Source organism: Lissotriton helveticus, chromosome 9 (assembly GCF_964261635.1).
Source record: "Lissotriton helveticus chromosome 9, aLisHel1.1, whole genome shotgun sequence".
Lineage (NCBI taxonomy): Eukaryota > Metazoa > Chordata > Amphibia > Caudata > Salamandridae > Lissotriton > Lissotriton helveticus.
In genome coordinates, this window is record NC_136070.1 from 633,200,936 (window position 1) to 633,208,284 (window position 7,349).

The 7,349-nt window shown below is 42.2% G+C and overlaps 1 long non-coding RNA gene across 1 annotated transcript; it reads right to left on the reverse strand.

The window, feature by feature from the left end:
• Positions 1 to 5,019: 5,019 nt before the first annotated feature.
• On the reverse strand, positions 5,020 to 6,450 carry LOC144782885 (uncharacterized). The gene is made up of 3 exons (XR_013601297.1): positions 6,332 to 6,450; positions 6,051 to 6,106; positions 5,020 to 5,173 (listed from the first exon to the last, which is right to left on the reverse strand). It is a non-coding gene; the product is annotated as an uncharacterized LOC144782885 (long non-coding RNA).
• Positions 6,451 to 7,349: the final 899 nt, after the last annotated feature.

The following is a 7,349-nucleotide window of genomic DNA, read 5'->3' on the forward strand; positions in this document are numbered from 1 at the left end:
TTAAATCAAATATAACAGTTTGATATGAACAGTGAACCTGGTCAGAATAAGTATTTTTTCACTTCGTGTCAAAATATCTTTTTTGATAAATTCACCAGCTGCGCACTCAAGTTCAGGGACACTTGCCATACAGTACAAATTACTGTGTGCCATGCCCACAGACACTGCAGGAGATGTAGGTAAGTCACCCCTACTGCAGGTCTAACAGCCCTAAGGTAGGGTGCACTATACCCCATGTGCGGACATAGATGCATGAGCAGATATGACCCTTCAAATGAGCTACCTCTGTGTATGACTTACAGTTTGAGAAATTCTTTTATACTTCTGCCTCAACATGTACTTTACAGTTGTAATTAACAAATGTATTTCAACAATGACTGACTTTATAGTGGCCTGATTTACATGAATACTCAGTTTATAATAATGCCTGCTCATTTTCCTGGTGGTGCTGCACTATAAACAATAAAAACTATTTAACAACACTTAGGGGGTCATTAGGATGTCGGGCGGACATCCTTTCGTGGATTGGGACTGCCCGCCATTGGTGCGGGTGTCTCGTTGCAGACATTATGATGCGCCCACCATACTGGCGGGTGCATCCTGCATTCTTGCATTGCGGCGGGCGGTGCTCTCAGCACAGCCTGCCGCAATGCCAGGAAGGCATGTCGTGCACTTCCATGCACAACATGGCAGGCACTGCGCGGTGCCTGCCATGTTGTGCATGGAACTGCAGGGGGGTATCATAGGTACCCCCCAAGTGCACCACCCAGAATCCCTGGGGGCCCGTTACGGACCCCAATGGCAAAAACCGCATGCCTTTCCGTGGCGACATTGCTGACACGGAAAGGCACAAACCCGCATTCATGCTAATATGGATGGCAGTGTCTCCCAGACACCTCCACCATGTTAGCTGCTAGAGTCTACCGGGCGAAAAACTGGTGGACGGTCTTTCCGTCCGCCGGGGTCCCCCCCGCCATGGTAATGTGGCGGGGGTAAATGCAGAACGGGCAGTGGTTTTTAGCGGGCGGATCGCCACCGCCATATGGGCCCCATATGGGCGGTGGCGATCCACCCGCTAACCTAATGACCCCCTAGGTGTTTTTCTATACAAAAATAAACACTATATACGCGCACACACACACACACACACACACACATATATATATATATACACACACACACACACACACATATATATATATATATACACACACACACACACACACACACACATACATATTACCTACTATCTTCTTGTTGGGGCCGAGAAAAAAGGGGTGTTCCAAAACGTGTTTTCCCCATGCAATTTCCCATAGGACCTTTAGCCACGGCTACAGCCCGAAAGGCTAAACGGAATTACACCAAATTTGGCAGAGAGGTAGTCATCAGTTCCGACTTGTGCCTTTTGCTTATATGGTGTCAATCTGTTCAGTAGTTCCTGAGAAAATTATGGTTAAAGTCATTTATATATCTATGGGCTCGGTGGATCCGCGGATTTTGCGAGGATTGACATCGTAGCATAAGCGCACCGTCCGGATCACGCGCTCAATGCTAATTGGCTGTCAAGCGGTTGTAAACATTCGAAACCAAGAACTGTTGGCAACTATTTTGTGCCTTGGTAGAAGCTAGGGTGAAGAAATCTGTGAAATATGTGTGCAAACCGCGAAAAGGGGGCATGGTAGACACACCCTGACCCCCTAGTAGGGGTGGGTGGAAGTCACCGAAGGGACTATCGCGGAGAGGCACGGAGATTGAACCAATCTCCGTGCCTCTCCTCTATATTTCCGTTTCGCGAGGCCGCCCGCTTGCCGCCCACCCGCCGCCCGCCTGCCGCCCACCCGCCGCCCACTTCCCGCCCACCTCCCGCCCACCTCCCGCCCGCCTTATTAAATTAAATTAAAAGGCTAAATATAACTTTAAATCAAACTTATCTTATTGCGCCGCAATCTTCCCCATCGATGCTTCATCTTTGGAAACTGCGCCTGCGCGGAAGCCTGCGCATGCGCATTCCTGGCCAGGACTGCGCATGGGCAGGCTCCCACGCCTGCGCCCTTTCCAAAGATGAAGCCGCGATGTGGAATATTGCGGCGCAATAAGGTATGTTTGATTGAAAGGTATATTTAGCCTTTTAATTTAACTTAATAAGGCGGGCGGGAGGCGGGCGGGCAGCCAACTTCCGTACCGCCCGCGAATGGGCGGAAATTTGCTCCGTTTTTCCGCCTTCTTTGCGGAAGGTGGAAAGTGCAAATTTCCACCCATTCTGCGGGCGGAACCGAAATGTCTGCCCACCCTTACCCCCTAGGCCTGCTCAGGGGGTCCCACAAGGACCTCTAGGGCAAAATGTATTTATTTTTTTATTTTATTTTTTAAATCGCGAGATGCATGTAGGATCCGCGCATTTCGCCGCCGGAAAAAAAAACGAAGCGCGCGCTCCCGTGGTTTAAAGGTTATTAGTCCCCGGGGCGGCCAAATTCCGGGGGCATTTAAAAAAAATAGTGTGGGTTGTCCCAATCCCCCACACACTGCCCCGGGGACCGCCACCCCCGGGGCTCTAAGTTAATATATGCGGGGGGCTCACTGCCCCCCCCCGCAGCCTCGGGGACCACCAATTCCTGGGGCTTGTTAAAAAGGGTGGGGGGGTCTTAGGACCCCCTCAGCCCCGGGGATTATCCCCCAGGGGCTTCTTTAATGTGTGGGAGTTGGGCAGCCTGGCTCCCCTCCTGGAGCCCAAGATGGCCCTGGGGACCGCCACCCCCCAAGGCCGGCTCCTGCTGTGTCCCACGGTGGCCACCCCAGGACACTGCCGTTTGCAATGGCAGGGCGGGAGCCTCGCGGCTCCCACCATGTCATTGCAAACTGCTTTCCTATTTGGAAGAGAGAGCAGGCAGACTCTGTTCCCCTCATCTGTAAAATGTACACCATCTCTCCTAGCTTTCTCAATCTGTGGACAAAATTGATTGGACCAGTTCCATTTCTGCCTTTGGTATATATTAGAATAGACAAAGGTAGTGTGGGGGAAAAGTGACATCAATTCTCCAAAGGTGTCCTTCATAAGCATGTTTGTTTTAATTTGACCTAGGGGAACTTTTCTTTATTTGAACTGTGCTTTTTTACAGTATCTTTCTACCTCTTATCGCAATCTATTCCACAGCTTCCTTTCGTTCCAGTGTTCTTAGTCTTGTTCACTTGTTGTTCTTTTGCTCACTTACCTGTTCATGTACAAGATCTGCCTTCCTTCTTTTGCAGCCTTCCTTTGTGTAACTTCTTCTTTTATATGTGACCTTTGTTCTTCAGCGCTTGATCTAGTGTTCTGAACATACCAGTACACTTGTAGACATGTAGTTTACTCACTTCCATTCCCTCCCTCCACCCTAATTGACAAAATAATGGGGGGACACAAAGTAAGGGGCTCTGGTTGTTACTGTGTCTTAAGCTTGCAACACAGTAGGTAGGACACAGATTTACAAACCCAGCCTCCACCACCCATGGACCTTCCTCCCCGTTGTTGCCACCTCGTTTGCTGTGCCTTATGAATCAAATCTCTTCACTTCATCAAATTACATGCTTGCTACCTTTCTGTAATGCACTTCAGTTGCACTGTCCATTCTTGTCTTGCTGTGTGCTTCATGATAATTAAAGGGACCATTTTTCTGCATAATTTTAATAAAGCACTTGACACAATGCATAGTGACACTGTATTTATTTATTGTAAATATTTATTGAATGTTTCCAAATTAATTTCCACAAGTACAAACTTTGTTCCTTCATTTACAAAATAAATTTTAAATACATTTTATAGTAAGCACCACACATGCTGATATTACAGTAAATAAGTTGTAAAAATATTTTCAATGTATCTTAATTTTTTTTTCTGATCACGTCATACACTGATATTTCAGTAAAGAAGTTTTTAAAATACTGACATTGACAACTCTATATTACACTTACTCCAATATCAACCTCATGTGTGAATAGAATGTAACAAAGGAGTCGATGCCCAAGCAGACTAATTAAAAAAGGAGTGACTTTACTCCCAACTTGAAAGACTTCTTCAAAGAAATACTACTTAAGATAATCTGAAAACAACACTAGATGGCAGGAGTATGCAGAGTATGTAAATCTTCAACTAGCATGCGAACACATCTTTACCATGTAAATACACTTTTATTAATACATACATTTCGTACATTTGTAATCTAAATAAGGGAACTAGGATGTTGCATTTGTTTCTATGGATTAAAGTGCACCCATTGGCTGCATTCTTGACATAATGCCTGTTGGGAAGAAAGTGAAAATTGATTTGTTATTCTGTTCGGATTGTATACAGGTCAATAGTTTTTTGTTTTGCTTACTTAAATTTATTTACATGCTAAACATAGTGCACTGTCCCCAGTCAGTGGCAAAGTGGTAATGTGTCCATTACTAGAAAGGGTGTATAGTCAGTGAACCAACACGGTGGATGCAATTCAGAAAAGACCCTTGCAAATCCATTAGTTATACTGAGATCCACCCTGTATCAGACCCATCCGCCCAAGTGTGAATTGGAGATTATCTGCCACCAAAAAACCCTCAATTACTTATATCTGTTACTTTTTAACTTCGTCGACTAGTCATATTGAGAGTATTTACCTTAACGTTATCCGTACAAATGTGTGAATCTTTTTGGCTGCCTACAGTAGAGAAACACTCTAAATGTTAAAAGATGTACATTAGCGCATCATAACAGCAATGGTACAAATTGTAGTACCTAATTTGCAATATTTTCAACATATTTCCAGGGGTTCACCGATCGAGTACATAGGACAGTCACAACTGTTTCAAACAATTTGTAATGGCAGGATAACAAACATAATTTAAAATTCACAAACATAATGGAAATATTTTACTATACTATGTTCAAAATGTAATCTGTGCCTTTTTATAAAAAAAATTCAAAGACAAAACAAGTACCAAGTAATCCAAAGTTTATGACACCACTAGGGTATTATACATTTTCTATCATGAAGTGTTGAGGTCAAACCTGATGACTCCATTAGGTCCATTGCAATTTTCAATTAGCTTGTGGCGACCAGTTCGTCCCATGGTTGAGACATCTGTATAATGAGCTAGAACAGGGGGATATACTTTCTTCAATCTCGGCAATTGGCTGCTTACTTATGTAACATTCTGCAAACTGAAAAAAGAGTTAAAAATGTATATGTTGTACAAATGTCCAAGCTTAATGTTAATGTACATAAAAACAATTGTTCTCAATAAGATTGTGGTTGAAAAGCAATCATCAGAGGGTTCAAACCAAGCCCATTAGGACCATACTAGTGGTTAGACAAAATCATATGCGAATACCAATATGCTTCCGATGGGCACTATGGACGCGCTCGGTAGGCGTTCACAAGTGTCATCCCTAAAAGCCTTCTTTCCTATTTACAACTATTCTAACTAAAACAGTTATTAACATAACATGAAGTAATGCATCTTCAACAAATTAATGTTTTAAAAACCCATAATGGAAGTATTATTACCAGCATGCAAAAACACCACAATTGTAGCTGTCCTGTTATTTTTGGTTAGATTCTATCACTAACTGACATTGGTCATATTCGGGACGCTTCAATATCTGTAGTAAAACCTTTTAGAGACATGCCAATAGTTATGTTAAATATTTCGCTTTGATTCAACATGTCGAGATTATAAGTTGTACGTAAAGGCATCTTGCTAGCATTATTGACTAATTTTACAAGCTTTTCTTGCATATTGGCAATACGGTACGGTCAAGTAAACGTACGCTCCAAAATGCCTCCTTTTATTGTTGTTCACTTGCAATTTGTCAGAAGCACTAACTCTCATTCTCTGAAGGTGTACAGCTTATATATTAGTATGCTCATCTAAACCATTTGTCTGTGGGTTATAGGTTGCACTTACAGAACGTTCTATTTGTAAAAGCTTAGATAACTCTGAATTAACCTAAAAAAAATAGGTATAGTTATATTTGGCAAGCAAAATAGGAAATAGCATTGCATTATACAAATGTTAAGCCGAGATTGGTCACTCACATCATTCACAAATTCCTGGCCTTGATCTGATAGAACCCTCTTTGGACTTCCATGATCTAGAAATTGAGAAATAAACATCAAGGAAAATTGAAAGACATGTCTTCAAATAAAAAAATTCAAAACAACATTTTCACTTTGTATATCAAGTGCAAGGTGAAAACGTGTAACGAGCATTTAAATGAGAAATATATGGGTTTCAGAAACAAACGTCTATAAGACTATCACAATGGGGATTTACATTAAATAAAATATTTATAGAAGCAAGAAAAATTATAACTCACACATTGTTCAATTTCAATTGACATATTTGGCCAATAAAATCGGGAGGACATGCTTTTGTTTCGTTTTGTTGATACCAGAATGCCCACTAATAAGAGACGTAATTTTCTTTACCAGTGTAGAACAAGCTACCATCTATTGTGAAAAGAAAAATGTTACAGTAACTATGCATGTCAGAAAGAATTACATGAAATGAGACCATGCCTTTTCTTAACCAGCCTTAAAACATTACAAAGAAAAACATGAATTAAAAAATTATAGTACCAATGGTGAATTTTTTAGACAGTCTATGCATCCATGCTTCTGGACTTTAGTGAAACCTTAGGGATACACATTATGTCTCACATAATGAAAATGCTCTAGGTACTTAGTGGCATCCATTTCTATTTTAAAATGAGGACAAACATAAAATCAAGGTTAAGAGAATATCATCTCATGCTCACAGTACATTACAATACCATAAATAACTAAATATGTGAGTGAATACTCCAATATATAACAACTGCCCCCCCACCCCTGACCCCTCACTCTGCTCACAAACTTTAAAGAAGGCACGGCCACGTGGTGCAGCACTTCACAATCCTGTCGCCTCACATTCAGGGTCGGGGAGAATAAGTGGTTGCTGTAAATACCCAGAAACAGAGGCCACAAGGAAGCCTCAAAGGAAAGGCCACTTTGATGAAGATGCCAAGCTGTAACTTGGTGAAAACAAGCTGCTTGCAAACACACAGAGATTGGACTCTGTTTGTAAAATGGTCGGCCCTACGCACTGTGGTTATCTCAAGTTGGTGGTACCAGAAAGTGCTGACTAACTTGTCAATTGTATATCAATGATTACCACTAGTACTCTAAGCCTTACAAATGGGGACCACAAAACCTTGTCACTCTGGCGCAGCACTTACCAATAAGCCACAGGGAACAGGAGCAGCACCTCTCACCCCTCTCGTCGAAGTTTCAGAATATTTGACTACTCACCAAACATTAATTCCTAGGAAAAATGTTTCAACAGAAATACTGCAC